The sequence below is a fragment of the Ovis canadensis genome, chromosome 3 (genome assembly GCF_042477335.2).
Source record: "Ovis canadensis isolate MfBH-ARS-UI-01 breed Bighorn chromosome 3, ARS-UI_OviCan_v2, whole genome shotgun sequence".
Taxonomy (NCBI): domain Eukaryota; kingdom Metazoa; phylum Chordata; class Mammalia; order Artiodactyla; family Bovidae; genus Ovis; species Ovis canadensis.
Window position 1 is genome coordinate 6,941,724 of NC_091247.1, and position 19,717 is coordinate 6,961,440.

The 19,717-nt window shown below is 54.2% G+C and overlaps 2 long non-coding RNA genes across 2 annotated transcripts; one reads left to right on the forward strand and one right to left on the reverse strand.

The window, feature by feature from the left end:
• Positions 1 to 2,711: 2,711 nt before the first annotated feature.
• Positions 2,712 to 4,708, reverse strand: LOC138438022 (uncharacterized). Its single transcript, XR_011256245.1, has 3 exons — positions 4,595 to 4,708; positions 3,508 to 3,558; positions 2,712 to 2,829 (listed from the first exon to the last, which is right to left on the reverse strand). It is a non-coding gene; the product is annotated as an uncharacterized lncRNA (long non-coding RNA).
• Positions 4,709 to 10,710: 6,002 nt separating this feature from the next.
• Positions 10,711 to 17,630, forward strand: LOC138435415 (uncharacterized). The gene is made up of 3 exons (XR_011255093.1): positions 10,711 to 10,835; positions 15,271 to 15,471; positions 15,938 to 17,630. It is a non-coding gene; the product is annotated as an uncharacterized lncRNA (long non-coding RNA).
• Positions 17,631 to 19,717: the final 2,087 nt, after the last annotated feature.

The window sequence follows — 19,717 nt, forward strand, 5'->3', positions numbered from 1 at the left end:
CTGCACCCCAGCTTAAGGTTTCTTATTGTGCTCCAGTTGAAGGAGGCAGGAGAAGGAGATGACAGAGGATGAGATGGTTGGGTGGCATCACCGGCTGGATGGACATGAGTTTGAGCAAGCTCCGGGAGTTGGTGATGGACAGGGAAGCCTGGGATACTGCGCAGTCCATCGGGTTGCAAAGGGTCAGATAGGACTGATTGACTGAACTGAACTGAACTCTGCTCCAATAATTGGGGTATGGACAGTATACCACCAAACATGGAGTTCTGGGAGGGGCCAAGTAGCTAAGGGGAGGAATCCTAGACTCCAGGGAGATTCACCTGACCCTAGTAACCAATGAAATGTGGAAACAGGGGGAGAGGGAGGAGCCAGCTTACTTCCTGATTTCTCCATCCTCGGATCCTGGGTACTAGGGTTCTTGAGAGAAGAGGGTGGTCAGGAAGAGGAGAGAGTGAGCAGCTCAGCTGGAAGTGGATGCAGCGGGAAAGAGAGAGTGTGTGTTGTCAACTCTTGCTTGGTTATGCTGTGGTAACAAACAGCTTCCATTTCTCTAGGGTCTCATAACCACAGAGATTTTCTTGCTCACCTGCAGCTCCAGTGTGTATCACCTTCTCCAGGATCCAGGTGGAGACATTGCTGTTTTCACAGTAAACCGGGGCCCCTCAAAGGCCCATGTCTGGCTGGTTTGCAAGTCTGAGCTGTTCTTTTATTTTTTGCCACACTGCAAGATATGCAGGATCTTATTTCCCCCACCAGGGATGGAACTCACTCCCCCTGCAGTGGGAGCATGCAGTCGTAACCACTGGACCACCAGGAAAGTACCTGAACCATTCTTAATACTCAGTACTCACTGAAGCAGTTGCCCTGAATCCTTACACAACCCAGGAGGAGGGCTCCAAGATGAGTTCGATCTTCCCAGTGGACCCCTGGGGCTCAGAGAGGGAGCAAGACTCCCCATGGGTGGCCCAGCAGGGATATAGCAGAGTAAGGACTCCTTGCTCCAAGTTCCCTGGAATGTTCTTGGTTCCAGGTCTTGAAGTCCCTCCCCACTCTTCGCCTCCTGGAGCCTGGTGAGGCCTAGCTAATTGGCTGCTGGCACTGTTCCCCAAAGCAGGAGATACCAGTCAGGCCCAGGGGAATTCATACAGGACTTGTGGGTCCTCACCAACTCAAACTGCAACTCCTCCTTAGCCAGCTGTCTCTGGCAAGGGAGAGATGGGGCTCTGGTTTGAAGCCAGAGATTCTGAGACCTCAGGAGCATCTTGACTCCTTCCCAAGAAGCCTGGATGGGGCTCCCTGTCTTTTAGGCAGTGGTAAGAAGCCTCATACCTATCCTGGGTCTTGTGTGGGGGCTGGGGGAGGAATGATGTGGGAGAAGCCCCGCTGAGCCCCCACCAAAGGTTAAGTCAGGCTGGGAGAGGTGGGCCCGTCATCATCACAAGCGAGGTGAGAAAGGCAGAATCAGGAAGATATTGGAAGGTGCTGTACTGCTGGCTTTTTAAAATTTTATTTTATTTATTTGGCTGCACTGGGTCTCGGTTGCAGCACGTGGGATTTTCAGTCTTCTATGCGGCACGCGAGGTCTTTAGTTGTGGCACTCAGGATCTAGTTCCCTGACCAGAGATCAAACCCAAGCCCCCTGCATTGGGAGCTGGGCGTCTTAGTCTCTGGACCATCAGGGAGTCCCTGTGCTGCTGGTTTTGAAGGAGAAGGATGAGGCCACAAGCCAACAAATGTGGGCTGCCTCTAGAAGCTGAAAAAAGCAAGGAAACAGATTCTTACTAGACCCACAAAAGGAACAGGTTTCTGACCTCAGACTGAATGAAAATGAATTTGTGTTAAGCCACTTGCCCCTTCCCAGGTGGTGCTAGTGTAAAAGAACCTGCCTGCCGATGCAAGAGATGTAAGACACGTAGGTTCAATCCCTGGCTTGGGAAGATTCCCTGGAGGAGGGCAACTCACTCCAATATTCTTGCCTGGAGAATCCCATGGACAGAAGAGCCTGGCGGGCTACAGTCCATGGGGGTCACAAAGAGTCAGACACGACTGGAACGACTTGGCACACACACTAAATCTGTGGTTATTTGCAGTGGTAGCTACAGGAAGGAGAAGGCGATGGCACCCCACTCCAGTATTCTTGCCTGGAAAATCCCATGGATGGAGGAGCCTGGTGGGCTGCAGTCCATGGGGTCGCGAAGAGTTGGACATGACTGAGTGACTTAGCACAAACACTAAGTCTGTGGTTATTTGTGGCGGTAGCTACAGGAAGCCCAAACTGTGGGGTTGCACCAGCTCTTCTCCCAGGTCTTAGCAAGCCCTGCTGTTCCAGAAAGACAAGAAGTAATACGCGTGACCCTGCTTTACAAAGAGGCAGGGGTGGGAGCTTCATGAGGTCACGGGGTCATCTATAGTTTCTCCAGGAAAGGAAACCAGCCCCTTTGACTAGGGGCGGGGTGGGTGGGGGGCTGCAAGGTGAACAAGAGAGACAGGAGAGCGCCTTTTCAGAGCAGAGCAGGAGGGCCCACTGGGCTGCTCTCCGCAGCTGCCCGTTTTATCATGAGTCCTCCGAGCCCACGAGTCACGAGCTGGGAAGGGGTGCCGGGGTGCTGCTGCTCCACCCCGCTGAGTCATCACGTGGTCTCTGGGAGGTCCCCCCACCTCTCCAAGCCTGTTTCCTCTTCTGTAAAATGCAGAGAATCAGTGGGACTTACCTGTAGTGCCCACCTGGATGTCATGCGTGTGTGAGAAGAGCTCAGCACCGGGCCAGGCACACAGGTGTAACCCAGCGTGTGTTCAGGTGCGCATGTACAGGTATGCCTGTGCTGGGACCTGTGTGCAGTTATATATGCAGCCTGGATGAGCATTCTGAAATTCAGCTTGTACTTGTCTCGCCCCTGTTCATAGCCCCCCTACTGTCCCAGGGAGAAGGTCACATCTTCACCGTGACCTCCAGGACCCAGCACCGTCTGGCACCTGCGGCCTCTCTGCCTCCCCAAGTCCCCAGCTTGCACGCGGAGATCCAGCCTTGCCTGCCTCCTCTCTGTTCCTTAAGTGGGTCATGTTCCCGTGGGCGTCCAGGCCTTGGCACATGCTGTTCTGTGCGAAGTATTCCTCCGTTTGGAATACTTCTTCTTCCTCCTCACTGACTAGCTCCTACTCAGTCTGGGTTTTGAGAAGATGACCTCCTCCAGGTAGCCTTCCCTGACTGCTACCCCCACTGGGATGATTACCCCACCTTTGGCCTCACGGGTCCCTCCTTCCTATGTGCTCCCCTGGCCTCAGCACTAACCGCCAGGTTGGATAATCGCTTGTGAGCATCCTTTCTCCTTCTGAGGGCCTGTTCTGAGGGCAGAAACCTAGAATGCCTTGCTCTCCCCTGTCCCCGGCACTCCGCATGGGGTCTAGCCCAGAGCAGGTGCTCAGAACTTTGTTGAATGAATGAATGAGTGGGTGAATGAATGAATGAGTGGATCTGGGTGCATGAGCGAGGAGGCTGCCATCACTTACTGGTGCACACGCATGTTTTCTCGCTGCTGGAGGGATGTGCCACATGTGTTCCTGCAGGGAGAGATGATGGTGGGGTCACGACTGTGCCCTGGAGGGGGTCTGGAGCAGGGGGAGGCCAGAGCGTTCCGCTTCCCTCGCTGGTCTCTCCCCTGCGCAGACCTGGACTCAGGGAGTTGGCTTAGCCGTGGGAGCGGGAGGAGAGAGCAGAGAGGTAAGAGGAAGGCAGTCCCCTGCAGCCTTCAGCACAGAAGGCATTCCGCTCCTTCCTTCCTCCCTGACCTCCCCGTGACCTCCATCCCCCAGCCTGGGCCCTCCACTGAATGGGGGGAGGGGCACAGACCTCCCAGTGTCCCCAGGGGACACCAAGCCAGGCAGTACTTCTCCAGGCGCCCCCCCCCTCCTCACCACCCCCACCCCTGCCCAGCTCTAGCCCGGTCCTGGGGAGGATCTGATTAGGCCAGGAGAAGGGCAACCTGGGGTGGGGTGTGTGGGGGCGAGGGCTGTCCGGGCGCTTAGCCCAGACTGCCTGCTTGCCGGGTCCCTCCCTCATGCCTGGGTGAGGCAGACCATGCCACCTCTCTGACCCTTGACCCTGTCATCTGCACAATGGCACCTCAGTCCTCCCTTGCAGTGCTGTAGCAATTAACGAGATCTTGTTTACAGAAGGCCTGACAGGGTGCCTGGTGCTGGAGGATGCTGAGTGCGTGTAATTTTGTCATCATTGACATCACCCCCGTCCCCCCCATTCCTCGCCCCCAGCCGTGACCATCCTGCACTGAGATCCATGCAGGTCTGGCGCCAGCACACTCCTGGCACAGTGGGACAGGTCTGTCTGGCTCATCTTTATGTCCCCTACCTCTGGCATCAAGTAGGCACTCCAAAAATATGTTAAATGAATAAACCAGCAGACTCAGGTGGCGTAAAGCACTTACTGTCTCCGGGCCTCAGTTTCCTTCAGTGTAAAACTGTATGTCCACGAACTAAGACTCTTCCAGGTTCCTCCTGGAACCTTGTTGCTGCTGTGCTGAGGTTTGAGTCTTTTTTAAAAAATATTCATGCTAGCTCACACATCCCCAGGCCCTCTCACCTGGACACACTGCCAGCCTCTCACTTTTCTGCCTGTTTCTGTGCCTTGACCCCGTTCTCCATCCCGTGCAGCTGGTGCAGGGGTCTTGAAACACAGGAGTCTGCCTGTGATAGACTGGGGAAGATTGACGGCAGGAGAAGGGGACAACAGAGGATGAGATGGTTGGATGGCATCACCGACTGGATGAGCATGAGTTTGAGCAAGCTCCGGGAGTTAGTGATGGACAGTGAAGCCTGGCGTGCTGAAGTCCATGGAGTTGCAAAGAGTCAGACACGACCATGTGATTGAACTGAACTGTAATAGACTAGAGTGCGACGTGGCTCACAGGGCCCCACACGGCCCAGCCCCTGGGAACCCTTCCAGCCTCGTCGAAAGCCTCCACCAGCTCCGCTACACAGGCCTTCTCTCTGCCCCTCCTCTCCTGGGCCTCCCTGTACAGGCCCTTTGAACACAACATGCCGTTCCCTCAAGCTGCCATGCTGCTCCCTCCCTCTTTAACTGGTGATTTGCACTCAATCTTCAGGTCTCCTCTCTAGGGCCCCACCCTCTGGGAAGCCCTCCTTAACCTCTCCTGAGACTGAGTCAAATTACCCCATTATTTCTTTAAAAATATTTATTTGTTGACCAACCTAGACAGCATATTAAAAAGCAGAGACATTACTTTGACATTACTTTGCCAATCAAGGTCTGTCCAGTTACAGCTATGGTTTTTCCTATTGTCATGTATGGATATGAGAGTTGGACTATAAAGAAAGCTGAGCACTGAAGAATTAACTGTGGTGTTGGAGAAGACTCATGAGAGTCCCTTGGACTGCAAGGAGATCCAACCAGTCCATCCTAAAGGAAATCAGTCCTGAATATTCATTGGAAGGACTAATGCTTACGCTGAAGCTCCAATACTTCGGCCACCTGATGAGAAGAACTGACTCATTGGAAAAGACCCTGATGCTGGGAAAGATTGAGGGCAGGAGGAGAAGGGGACGACAGAGGATGAGATGGTTGGATGGCATCACCAACTTGATGGACATGAGTTTGAGTAAGCTCCGGGAGTTGGTGATGGACAGGTAAGCCTAGCATGCTGCAGTTCATGGGGTCACAAAGAGTCAGATAGGCCTGACTGAGCGGCTGAACTGAACTGATTTATTTCATTTTTGGCTGTGCTGGGTCTTCCTTGCTTTGTGTGGGCTTTCTGTAGTTGCGAGGAGCAGGGGCTGCTCTGCTGCGGTGTACCGCCTTCTTATTGCAGTGGTTTCTCTTCTCGTGGAGCGTGGGCTAGTTGCAGCTCGTGGCTCTAGAGCTCTGTCTCAGTAGTCGTGGTGCACGGGCTTAGCTGCTCCGAGGCATGTAGGATCTTCCCAGACCAGGGATTGAACCCACGTCCCCTGCATTGGCAGGCAGATGCTTTACCACTGAGCCGCCAGCGCAGGCCCCACTCCATTATTGACTGCGTCTCTCTCCCAGCATCTGTTGTGATCAGAAAGCTCCCCTTGCTTGCGGGATCACTGTGTCTGTGTGTGTGTGTGTGTGTGTGTGTGTCCCCCACTGGGACCATGTGTTCCTGGAGGTCAGGCCTGGCCTGGCTCCTTCTTACGTTGCTACAAAACAGTGAAGAGCCTGGCACATAGGAGCTGCCTGATAAAGGGTAGCCACTGCTGGCATCCTCCCCTCCACATCGGGAGCCTTTGAGGGGCGCTGAAGAGTGCCGGTACCCAAAGATCAGGTGACCACGTGGGAATAGTGTGGGCTGGGTGGAGGTTCGTGCTTGACCTTGGGGGAGGGGAGCACCCATGGTTGGGGGGTGGTGATCAGGACAGTGGCCGGGAGGGGGATGGCCTCTGGGTGCGCACACCCAGTCCCTGCCTTCTGCCTCGCATCATAGCCTGCTCTCAGGGAAGGGCCTGCGTTTGCCACGTTTTGGACTTCATCCCATTCTCTGAGTTTGGCCTCTGCTGGAGAGACCCGGGTCCTGAGGCTCGGGATGAATCCCGGTGCCACCACTCATTGCCGTGCATCCTTAGGCAGCGCCCTCCCCCTCTCTGGGCCTCTAGTTCCTCATATGGGAGATGGAGGCAATACCAGTCCCTGCTGCAGAGGGTGGGAGTTAGGGAGGTGCTCTGTGCCCAGCGCCCCTGCTGGGACAGGAGGGAGCTCACTGGGGAACTGGGACACAGGGAGCAACAAGGGCGTGGTCTTCAGGGGGTGCCCCTGAAACTGTTGTGTGGCTGGTCTGCAGCAGGCATTGGGGAGGGTAATAGAAAGAGCCTCAGAGTGGCTGCCGAAAGACGGTGAACGCTGAGTGCACGTGTGTGTGTGTGTGCCTGTGCGTGTACAGCTGCCGGAGGAGAGACTTCAGAGGAGAGGAGGGAGGGAGTGAGCTGGCAGAGCTGAGCGCTGCAGCAGCAGTGGAACCAGAGGCCCAGAGGCGGGAGCTGAAAGAAGCCTCCCAAGGCCACTGCAGTCAAAGCTGGAGAAGGAGGGGTGGGCCTGGCTGGAAGGAGGGGCTTCCCAGACCTGGGAGGGGAGGCTGGGGACCCTGGGCTGGGGGTCTGAGGACTCACAGGGTTCTTAGCATCCCTGGCGTGCAGGGCTTGCACTCTGCCGTTCAGAGGCCCCTGTCTGCATTCGAGCTCTGCTTCTCACTAGCTGTGTGACCCTGGGCAAGCCCTTTGCCTCTCGAAGCCTCCGCTTCTGTGGCTGCAAGATGGGAATGATGACAGACTATCCCTGTGTATTTCCTGGGGCCACCATAACAAAGTGCCACAGAAATTAGTTTTCTCCTATTTCTGGCGACTGGAAACCAAGAGCAAGGTATCAATAGAGTTGGTTTCCTCTGAGGCCTCTCTCCTGGCTCGTAGATGGCCACCTTCTTGCTGTGGCTTCATGTGGTCCTTGCTCTTCTTAGAAGGACACCAGACATTGGATCAGGGCCCACCCCAATGACCTCATTTTAACTTAATTACCTCTTTAAAGACCCCATGTTCAAACACAGTCACATCTAAGGTACTGGGGCTTAGGACGTCAACCTACAAATTTTGGGGAGGGGCTTAATCCAGCCCATAATACTGGGCTCCCTGCACACTGGCTAAAATAAAGGCTGAGGTATGAGTAGTTTGTCAGGGGCAAGAGTGAGGGTGGGAGATGGGAGAGTGAAATAAACGAGAAAAGAGAACTAACACAAACCCGCCTTCTCGAGTTCCCCGAGTTCCCCGAGTTCCCCGGTAAGGCTGCCTGGGTGCCCAGGCCCCAGGTTTGTCTGAGGTTCCTTATGAGATGCACCTCGGAGGAGGCATCCCAGAGCTCCTGTTCCCTGGGATCAAGGGTTGCCCTGAAGGTGTTACAGCTGATCTCCTCCGACTGCTGAGGGGGTTCGGGTGGGCGGAGGGACATCCCAGACAGGCAATCCTATTTCCACAGCTTGTTTCTGGCCCGGGTGTCCTAGCTCTCGGGAACACACCACCACCGGCTGGCTGTGGGCTCTGGGCACGTGGTTGGCTTGCCGCCGCATTCCATCAGGCCCCTGCTCCAGGGCCAGACAGTGGCTACTATGCTTGTGCTCTTCCCTTGCCATCAAGTCGGGCCCTTGGTCCAAGGCCCAGGGAGGATGGGACCCCATGTCCCCAGATGAAGAATTGCGTAAGGGCTAGGATGTGACCAGCTATGGTGTTCTGAGAGGCGTAACAGCTGATGGAGCACACATCTCCCTGAAAAGGGAGGCTTGGTCTCTGTCTGGGCTGGCTCAGGGAATAGTGTGGAGGCCGAAGTGACCCTGCATGGCCTCCCAGGGCAACAGCCACCACTGGGTGCGGGAAAGGGGCAGCTGCTAGGCTGACCCACGGAGACCTTTCGGGAATAACTGGCAGCCATAACCACCCACTGAGGGGCAGGACAAAGTGACTGTGAACTCCCAAAGCTTGATTTCTGCCCAGGATCCCTAAATCCTTCTTGATAGACCATCATTCCTCCTGGGCTCAGCTTCCCAGGTGGCTCAGTGGTAAAGAACATGCCTCCAAATGCAGGAGATGGGGGTTCAATCCCTGGTCAGGAAGATCCCCTGGAGAAGGAAATGAATGGCAACCCACTCCAGTATTCTGGCTTGGGAAATCCCCTGGACAGAGGAGCCTGGTGGGCTACAGTCCATGGAGTCATAAAAGAGTCGGACATGCCTGAGTGACTAAACAACAACTCCCAGGCTCAGGACAGGTGGACTGGGCTCTGGGTCAGACAAAGCCTTCTGGATGCACAACCCTGGGTGAGTCCTGTCTTCATCACCTCATCGGGCCTCAGGAGGACTGAGGGACTGAACAAGATGCTGGGGGCCTGGCCCTCAAAGGGGTTGTTAGTCCAGCCAGGGCACAGAGCGGCCACCCAGGGGCCTACCTTGATTGCCGATCCGGTGTTCCTTCCACCACTCCTCAAGAGAAAGCGTGGGGGTCGTGGGAAGAGCGAGAGAATGGGAAAGGCAGGGAACTTATGCCCACTCCCCTCCATAATGCCCTGCACATAGTAGGTGCTTACTAAGTACATGCTGAATGACTGGGTGCAAGGATGGATGGACAAACGGACAGACAGGTAGGTAGATGTGGCCTTGCTCTGTTTTTTCCAAATCCCAACCACCCAGTCCAGCCCTTCCCTCCCCTTGCTAACCTCATTTGGTTGCTAGCCGTCTCCCGCTTTCATTTCTGCAGAGTCATTGCTCTCAACCCCGTGATGGGGCTGGGCGTGCCAGGAATCCAGAGAGAAGGAAACAGAACCTCAGAACTTCACCACTAGCTCCATTTTTGAGATGAGGAAACCGAGGCAGGGGGAGGGTCCTGAGGTTTGCTCAGCCCCGGCACAGCCCACCTCCCCAGCGGCCAAAGGCCCCCACCCTTGCCTGGCTCACCCACCACCATGGGATGGCTTTAGGCCTTCTCTGGCAGATTTGGGTAACTGGTTGGAAGGGGGGTGCAGGGGAGTGGGGAGAGTTCGGTCAGCAGATTGGGTTCCCTGAGTCATTCCCAGTCCTCCCAAAGATGTCCTAACTCAACCCACGTTGCTCCAAAGACACACCCAGTCCCGCTCTGGGGCCTATGGGCTGCCCCCAGCCCCCTCCCCTGGGTGAGTCTCTCCTCTCTTCCTCTCGGGCCCTTCTCACCCTTCTGCAGGGTCTGGAGTCAAGACCCAGGGACTCGCCTCCGACCTGGCACAAGTACTATGGCCTTAAGCAGGCCTCTGGCCCTCTCTAAGCCTCCGTGGTCCCAGCTGGGGTGGCTGGCTATCTAAATCCCTTCTGACCTTGACCCTCCAGGCCTCCTGGCAACTGGAGCTCTGCTCTCCCTTCTCCCTCGGTCTGCACACCCCCTTTCTCTCTGGACGCCCCCCACCTCTCCTTCTCCCCACTCTGCTCTCCCCTCTCCTGCCCACCCTCCTCAGAATGCCAGGAGCGCAGCTTTCCCTGACCTTGAGCAGACAGCAGGCTGGGAGCCTGCAGCTCAGAGCTTTGCAAAAGGGCCTCCGGTGATGAGAAGGCTTCCTGCTTTTCTGGTCCTGGGAGGCTGCACTGTCCTTGCTGGCCCCCTCCCCGCACCCTTTGCCCTGCCCTGAGTTTACTCTTCTTGGCTTTTCTCATCTTCTCACTAGTCACTTCATTTGCCTGCGCGTGCTAAGTCCCTTCACTTGTGTCCTATGTGCGACCCTACGGACTGTAACCCCCCAGCCTCCTCTGTCCTCGGGATGCTTCAGGCAAGGATACAGGTGGTGTTTGTTGTTCATCCGTTAGAAGGTCAGCTCCCCAAGGGCAGGGATTTTTGCCTCTTGTCACTGCTGGTGGGTCCCCCAGCCCAAAACTGGTGCCCAGCACACAATGGGTGCTCAGCAGATACCTGATGAAGATTCTGCTAATGACAGTGGCTATTTATGGAGGATGTAATACTTGCACACTGCCTCTGATTAGCAAGCCCTGCATGCCCAGGACTGTGCCAGCCCCTTTGGGAAGATGGGGAAACTGAGGCTCAGAGAGGAAGAGCCCAGAGGGGAGAGCTAAGGTCACACAGTGGTAACCGGTGGAGGCTGGATTCGAACCCACAGGTCCAGCCAACGGGACTGCGCTCTTGGTCCTCCCTCCCAGCAGGGATGAGGGTACCGGAGCGGTTGCAGTTGCCACCCCGGACCAAAGGGGAAGCCGAGGTCCGTGGCTGGGGCCGGTCAGTCCGGCCCCCAGGCCTCCGGCCACGCCCCTTACTTGTGGACCCGGAAGACCCAGGTACTCTACCTGCCTCGGGTTCCCTGGAAGCCTCCCTCCCAAATCCGAGTCAGTCTGGGAACCAGCCTGCGCCACCCCCCTCCCCCGACCCCCGCCCCGCCCGAGGCGGAGCTTCGCCCGCGCCCACCGGGAGCCGGGGAGGGAGAGAGAAATGAGTTTTCCTGCCGCCCGGTGGCGGTGTCAATTGATCGGGCGCGGGCGGGGGCCGCGCGCCGGGCTGGGGGCCTCGCTCGCAGCTGCCGGCGCACAATTATCGGGAAAAAACTGGGGCGGCCGCTGCGGTGAAATTAGTTATCGATCTCTCGGCGGGGCCGCGGGGCCGCGCTCGGCGCTGACTGCTGCAGACCCGGGCCCAGCCCGCCGGGCGGGTGCGGCGAGGAGGGGGCAGGGATGTTGGAGATGGGGGGGGGGCTCCCCCGCCCCTCCCCTCCCTCTCCGTCTCCCCGCGGCGCTCCTCCACCTCCTCCTCCTCTCCGCACCCTCCTCCCGGCCTCTCTGCCTCTCTCCTCTCCCCTCTCCCATTCATCCCGCCGCCGTGGTATCGACCCAAAGCCGACCCCGAGCTAACGGGCATCCTCCGCCCCCAGCACTGGCCGCCCCGCCTGGGCTTGGCACCCGGCGCCCTGTCTGAGTGCTGAGAACACCCCCAGGGTAGTCCCTGCCCCCCGCCCCGGAGAGCCCCCGCGAGCTGGCGGGGAGGAAAGCCTGTTCCCGGTAAGCCAGGGTTTGGAGCCCTGTTGCCTGGGAAAGTGTTTGATCCGAGCCTCAGTTTCCTTCCCTATAAACTGGGCAGTTCCTACATCTTGCTTGTTGGGAGGATAAAATTGGCGGCTTCGAGGAGTGCCTGCGCTGGTCGCCTGGAGGGAAGCGTGTTGGGGAGCTGATTTCACGTTTATACCGCTAGTTCTTCCCAGCGACTCTAGGAGACGTGTCATGTCCTCCTGTCCCCATTTTACAGATGAGTAAACTGAGCTCTGAGGGGGGGGAGTGCCTTATCCACCCCATTACAGCCAACAAGTGGCCCCATGACACCAGAACCCAGCTAACAGAGGGGAGATTGGAGAGGGGTGCTTCTCAGTGGGTGCTGACATATAAAAGGGGAAGGGGGATGGTAAGAGAAGAAGTGGGGGGTCAAGTCAGTTCCCCTGGGACCACATGGCTCAGGGCAGCCTCCAGGGAGCCTGGGGAGGGAAAGGGGGAAAGGGGAGGGGGAGAGGGCCTCTCTCTTTCCCAGTACTAGGCTTTCTACTGTGACTTTGGGAATGCCCTTGACCCTGTCCCAGGCCTTCTACAAAAAAGGGGTTTGGACCTCATGTCCCACCAGAGAGAGATCGACAGGGTCTGGTCATGGAGCACTTGGAGTGTTCCAACAAAGGGCATTGAGGAGGGGGATAGCAGGGTCAAGTTCGCCCCCATGGCTGGAAGCCTGGTGTGCAGAAATCCTGCACTGAAGTCCTGACTCTGTTCTTGGTCTCTCTGCGCCTCAGTTTTCTCCCTGTAAAATGATCTCCACCAATGTAAGGGCAGTGGCTTTGGATTGGTTCAGCCCTGGGTTCGAGTCTTCCTTTAAAGCTACAGTACCTTAGGTGCTGGGGCTTCCCAGGTGGTGCTAGTGGTAAAGAACCTGCCTGCCAGTGCAGGAGATGTAAGAGACTTGGGTTCAGTCCCTGAGTTGGGAAGATCCCCTGGAGGAGGGCATGGCAACCCACTCCCAAGATTCTTGCCTGGAGAATCCCGTGGACAGAGGAGCTTGGGGGACTACAGTCCATAGGGTCACAAAGAGTCAGACACGACTGAAACGACTTAGCACCCGTGCGTCCATGCACATTGGGTGCTATCAACAAGCGGTTCAATCAAAGAGGCAGAATAGCCTAGCAACTTGGGGTCTTTGTGCTCCCCCTCCTAAGATTTCCTGGCTTCCCAAACGGGGCTCCAGAGATGGTGCTTGTTTTCTTTTTTGTTTGTTTTGGCCCTGCCACAGGGTGTATGGAATCTTTTTAATAGTTCCTCGACCAAGGACTGAACCCGTGCCCCCTGCAGTGGAAGTGAGGAGTCTTAACCACTGGACTGTTGGGAGGTCCCCAGAGGTGGTGCTGAAGGGGATGTGGCCCCTCTGTGGGCCACAGTAGCCCTGGACTGATGCTGGAGGAGAGGCAAGGCCAGAGCACTGGAGGCTAACAGGCTGATTCTGCCTCTTCTGCCTGTGGGTTGCAGGGACCTTGGCAAAGGGGTCCTGAGATGAGGAAACCAGTGCCCCCTTGCTGTCTTTGAGGGCAAATAGAAACTTATGGGGAGCAGGGACCAGGGACTGCAGGCGGCCTACGGGGCCTGCGGCTGCCTTATGTTCTGTAAAAACTGACCCTCATTAAAAAAAGGGCTGGGCGGGGGGGTTCCCAGCTAGCTCAGCCAGTAAAGCAGCCGCCTGCAGTGCAGGAGACCCTGGTTCAATCCCTGGGAAGATCCCCTGGAGAAGGAAATGGCAACCCACTCCAGTATTCTTGCCTGGAGAATCCCCATTGACAGAGGAGCCTGGTGGGCTACAGGCTAAGTGGTCGCAGAGAAACAACGGCAACAATAAAGACTAACCCTTATCCATTCTGGGAAGCAAGGTATATTCTATTTCTTGATTTGGATGCTGGTTAGTTATACCGGTGGGTTCACTTAGTGAAAATTCTTACAGCTGAATACTTAGCGTGTAACTCTTCAGTTCAGTAGCTCAGTCGTGTCTGACTCTGCCACCCCATGGACTGCAGCACACCAGGCCTTCCTGTCCATCACCAACTCCCAGACTTTACTCAAACTCATGTCCATTGAGTCGGTGATGCCATCCAACCATCTCATCCTCTGTCATCCCCTTCTCCTTCTGCCTTCAATCTTTCCCAGCATCAGGGTCTTTTCCAGTCAGTCAGTTCTTCACATCAGGTGGCCAAAGTATTAGCGTTTCAGCTTCAGCATCACTCCTTTCAAAGAATATTCAGGACTGATTTCCTTTAGGATGGACTGGTTGGATCTCCTTGCAAGAGTCTTCTCCAACACCACAGTTCAAAAGCATCAATTCTTCGGCGCTCAGCTTTCATGTACATCCGTACATGACTACTGGAAAAACCATAGCTTTGACTATACGAACCTTTGTCGGCAAAGTAATGTCTCTGTTTTTTAATATGCTATCTAGAATTGCTCATAGCTTTTCTTCCAAGGAGCAAACGTCTTTTAATTTCATGGCTGCAGTCACCATCTGCAGTGATTTTGGAGCCCAAGAAAATAAATTCTCTCACAGTTTCCATTGTTTCTCCATCTATTTGCCGTGAAGTGATGGGACTGGATGTCATGATCTTAGTTTTTTGAGTGCTGAGTTTTAAGCCAGCTTTTAACTCTCCCATTCACTTTCATCAAGAGGCTTTTGAGTTCCTCTTCCCTTTCTGCCATAAGGGTGGTGTCATCTGCATATCTGAGGATATTGATGTTTCTCCCGGCAGTCTTGACTCCAGCGTGTGCTTCCTCCAGCCCGGGGTTTCACATGATGTGCTCTGTGTGTGTGTGTGTTGTCACTCAGTTGTGTCCGGCCCTTTGCGACCTCATGGACTGTGACCCACCAGGCTCCTCTGTCCACGGGATTCTCCAGGCAAGAATACTAGAGTGGGTTGCCATTTCCTTCTCCAGGGGATCTCCCCCACCCAGAGATGAACCCAGGTCTCCTGCATTGCAGGCGGATGCTTTGCCATCTGAGCTACTAGGGAAGGCCCTAGCATATACTCTTCCTGTAAGTTAAACACGGTGACGGTATACAGCCTTGATGTACTCCTTTCTCAATTTGGAACCAATCCGTTGTTCCATGTCCGGTTCTAACTGTTGCTTCTTGACCTGCATACGGGTTTCTTAGGAGGCAAGTAAGATAGTCTGGTATTCCCATCTCTTGAAGAATTTTCCACAGTTTGTTGTGATCCACACAGTCAAAGGCTTTAGGGTAGTCAGTGAAGCAAAAGTAGATGTTTTTCTGGAATACTCGTGCTTTTTTTCTGTGATCCAGTTGATGTTGGCAGTTTGATTTCCGGTTCCTCTGCCTTTTCCAAATCTGGCTTGAACAGCTGGAAGTTCTTGGTTCACACACTGCTGAAGCCTAGCTTGGAGAAATTTGAGCACTAGCATGTTAGATGAGTGCAATTGTGTGTAGTCTGAACATTCTTGGGCTTCCCTGGTTGCTCAGTTGGTGAAGAATCCGCCTGCAATGCAGGAGACCTGGGTTCGATCCCTGGGTTGGGAAGATCCCCTGGAGAAGGGAATGGCTACCCACTCCAGTATTCTGGCCTGGAAAATTCCATGGATTGTACAGTCCATGGGGTCACAAAGAATCAGACACAACTGATCGACTTTCAAATAAATAAAATTTATTGAACATTCTTTTTTTTTTTTTTGCATTGCCTTTCTTTGAGATTAGAATGAAAACTGACTGTTCCCAGTCCTGTGGCCACTGCTGAGTCTTCCAAATTTGCTGGCATATTGAGTGCAGCAATTTAACAGCATCATCTTTCAGGATTTGAAACAGCTCAACTGGAATTCCATCACCTCCACTAGCTTTGTTCATAGTGATGCTTCCTAAGGCCCACTTGACTTCCCACTCCAGGATACCTGGCTTTAGGTGAGTGATCACACCATCATGATTATCTGGGTCATTAAGATCTTTTTTGTATAGTTCTTCTGTGTATTCTTACCACCTCTTCTTAGTATCTTTTGCTTCTCTTAGGTCCATAGTGTTTCTGTGTTTTATTGTGCTCATTTTGCATGAAATGTTCCCTTGGTATCTCCAATTTTCTTGAAGAGATCTCTAGTCATTCCCATTCTATCGTTTTCCTCTATTTCTTTGCATTGATCACTTAGGAAGGCTTGCTTATCTCTCCTTGCTATCTTTGGATCTCTGCATTCAGATGGGCATATCTTTCCTTTTCCCTCTGTCTTTCGCTTCTCTTCTTTTCTCAGCTGCTTGTAAGGTCTCCTCAGACAACCATTTTGCCTTTTTGCATTTCTTCTTCTTGGGGACTCTTTTTTTTTAAGTCTTTATTGAATTTGTGACAATGTTGCTTCTGTTTTCTATTTTGTTTTTTCAGCCTGGAGGCATGTGGGATCTTAGCTAACATTCCAGGTTCCTATGCAGTATTGTTCTTTACAGCATCAGACTTTACTTCTATCACCAGTTACATCCACAACTGGTCGTTGTTTTTGCTTTGGCTGGGCCTCTTCTTTCCATCCGGAGCTATTTCTCCACTCTTGTCCAGGAGCATATTGGACACCTACCGACCTGGGGAGTTCATCTTACAGTGTCCTATCTTTTTGCCTGTTCATACTGTTCTGAACACCTAGAGGTAACTGAGGCCCAGAGAAAGTCAGTGCCCTGGCTAGGTCCCCCGGCACTAAGACAGAGCCAGATTTGAAACAAGACCTGCCTCCCTGGCTGCAAGGCCCTCTGTTTTCTGTGACACTCCTCTCCCTCCCACCCCATCTGACATTCCACCTGCCATCAGTATGCAGGAGGATGAACAGAGGCGTGCAAATGGGGAAGGAGGGGAGGAAGAAGTCAAGGGGTAACTGTCCTGAACACCCTCTCCCCAGCCACCAGGCCCATCCCAGCCTCATTCACTCACAGGGGACTCTTGGCCCCTCACCAGACTGTCGCCCTCTTGCCTCTGAGCTTTTCCCGATGTTGCAGGCCTGCAAACCCTCTGGGCACTGGGCCCTGAGCTGGGCTTCAGGGATGCAACTGTGAACCAGGGCCCACAGTCCCTGCCCCTGGGATGCTTTCCATATAGCATGAATGTGTTGAGCGCCTTTACTTAGGCTTTTATAAGCATGCAGGTACAGATGAGTACGAGCTTCCCTGGTGGCTCAGTGGTAAAGAATCTGCCTGCCAGTGCAGGAGATGCAGGTTCGACCCCTGGGTTGAGAAGATGCCTTGGAGAAGCAAATGGCAACCCACTCTGGTATTGCTGCTGGGAGAAGTCCATGGACAAAGGTACCTGGAGGGCTACAGTCCATAGGGTCTCAAAGAGTCGGACACAACTTAGTGACTAAACAACAACAACATACAAGCACATGTGTTCCTCTTTGTGTTTGGAGTTCTCCATAAGATGGTACGTGCATAAGGTGTACGGATGTGAGAGGTGGACGGTGAAGAAGGCTGAGCGCCAAAGAATTCATGCTTTTGAACTGTGGTGTTGGAGAAGACTCTTGAGCGTCTCTTGGATTGCAAGGAGATCCAACCAGTCCATTCTGAAGGAGATCAGCCCTGGGTGTTCATTGGAAGGACTGATGTTGAAGCTGAAACTCCAATACTTTGGCTACCTGATGCTAAGAGCTGACTCATTTGAAAAGACCCTGATGCTAGAAAAGATTGAGGGCAGGATGAGAAGGGGACGACAGAGGATGAAATGGTTGGATGGCATCACCAACTCAGTGGACATGGGTTTGGGTAGACTCTGGGAGTTGGTGATGGACAGGGAGGCCTGGCGTGCTGTGTTTCATGGGGTCGCAAAGAGTCGGACCGACTGAGCGACTGAACTGAACTGAACTGAAAAGATGGCATTGAAAAGATGGCACTGGAAAACCCGGCTGAACTTTTTGGCCGCCCTCTCCGCGTGTATCTGTGCGTTGCGTACATGGGCATGGCTGTGCACGTGTACACACACTGCTCAGCCTGCACGTTCACGTAGGTATAAGCGTGGGTAGCCCCGTATAGGTATGAATAACTGTGTACCCATGTGCATGTGCTCACTTATGTAAATGTGCATCTTTATGCGCGTTGTACGTGCCTGTGTACATCTGTTTGTACCTGGTTTTCAGTGCACGTTTGTGTGGCAGGTGGGACATCCCCTTGAATGCTTAGAAGCACGTGGGATGGGCATCTCTGTGGACACACGGAGCTGCAGAGATGTGCAGGACGGGGCTGTGTGTCTGGACACCGCCTGTGTATTTGCATTCTGAGTGTGTGATGTGTGCATGCTGGCACGTGTGGCATGCAGGTGTATGCGGTGCAGGTATACACCTTTGTGGTTCCAGGCCTTCCCTGTGTGTGTGTGTGCCCGTGCGAGTCCTCTACGTGTGTGCACGTCGGTGTAGGGAGTGCCTCCCTAGTGCACGTGCATTTCCGAGGTTGTGTATGTTCGTGCCTGTGTCTGTGTTTGCCTCCATGCCCGTTCTGAGCATGAACACAGCGCCCTGGGTGTGTGCCACCCCACGTCCATTAGGGAGTACAGCACACTGCCATGGGGAGGAGGGTGCTTCCCCATCTTTCAGCAGAGCTCAAGAGAAGACAGACCCGGGCAGGGCTTGGCTGCCTCCTACCTGGTACAAAATGCTGAAGAGGGAGGTAGAAGCTGGCCAGAACTGCCAGCTGCCCGCTGCAGCCAGCCGGGGTCCAGGGAAACGGCCTTCTCCCCACACCTCCTCCGGGCCGCTAGGGATGGCAGGGGCAGGAGACAACAGGTGGTCTTGCCGAGCAGGCTGAGGCCTCCCCCGGGCCCCTTGCCAAGGGAGGCTTTCCTGAGCCTTTGAGCCGCCGCCTGCCACCTCCCTGTTGGGGCTTCTCACACCTGTGCCCCTGCCTGTCTGCTGTGAGCATCGTAGGCTCCAGTGGCAGGCCGTGTCTGTCACCTCGTGACTTTTTCTCCACTCCCATCTCCCTGGCTTCAAGGCCCAGATCGGGACTGGGCCAAGGCTCTCCTCTGAAGCAGCTGGAGCCTCTGGTGAAGGCAAGATGCACAAGAACATCCTTCCTTTTTTTTTAAAGTAAAAAAAAAAATTTTTAATTGAAGGATAATTGCTTTACAGAATTTTGTTGTTTTCTGTCAAACCTCAACATGAATCAGCCATAGGAATACATATACCCCCTCCCTTTTAAACCTCCCTTTCATCTCCCCCCTCCACCAATCCCACCCCTCTAGGTTGATACAGAGCCCCTGTTTGAGTTTCCTGAGCCAGACAGCAAATTCCCGTTGGCTATCTATTTTGCATATGGTAATATAAGTTTCCATGTTACTCTTTCCATACATCTCGCCCTCTCCTCCCCTCTCCCCATGTCCATTAAGTCTGTTCTCTATGTCTGTTTCTCCATTGCTGCCCTGTAAATAAATTCTCCAGTACCATTTTTCTAGATTCCATATATATGCCTTAGAGCACGATATTTGTCTTTCTTTCTGACATGCTTCACTCTGTATAATAGGTTCTAGGTTCATCTACCTCATTAGAACTGAATCAAAGGCGTTCCTTTTTATGGCTGAGTAATATTAAAAAAACTATTTATTTATTTGGCTATGCCGGGTCTTAGTTGCAGCACACAGGATCTTATATCTTCACTGAGGTATTCGGAAACTTTAGTTGAGGCATGTGGGATCTAGTTCCCTGACGAGGGATCGAACCTGGGCCTCCAGCCTGGGGAGTGTGGAGTCTTTGCCACTGGACCACCAGGGAAGTCCAGTGCATCCCTCCTTAAGCTGCCGGCCTGGGTGGTAGTGATGGAGCCCGCTGTGCAGAAAATGAGCTTGTTCATGCTTTTTCTGTCCATGGGAAGCTCTGTGGTTCCTAAGGTAGGTCTGTGATGGTCTTCCGTCCACCACAGCTTGCTTCTCCCCCATCCCCATCCAACTCCCTCATACCTTTGGGGTTCCTGTACCCTGGTCCCTGGGGTCTCTCCTCACCTGGCACAATACTTCAGAAGACTTTGGGGCCTCCCACAACCCTCCTTTCCTCGCTCAGTCTCCCTCCAGCACCACCGGGACCCCCTGGCTGACACGCTGGGCTCCCTCTTTCTCCATCCTGTTGCTTCCGGGGAACTTGGCTTGGCTCCTGCACGATGGTCCACCCTGACCTGGTCATCACTCGCACGGCCGTACTTC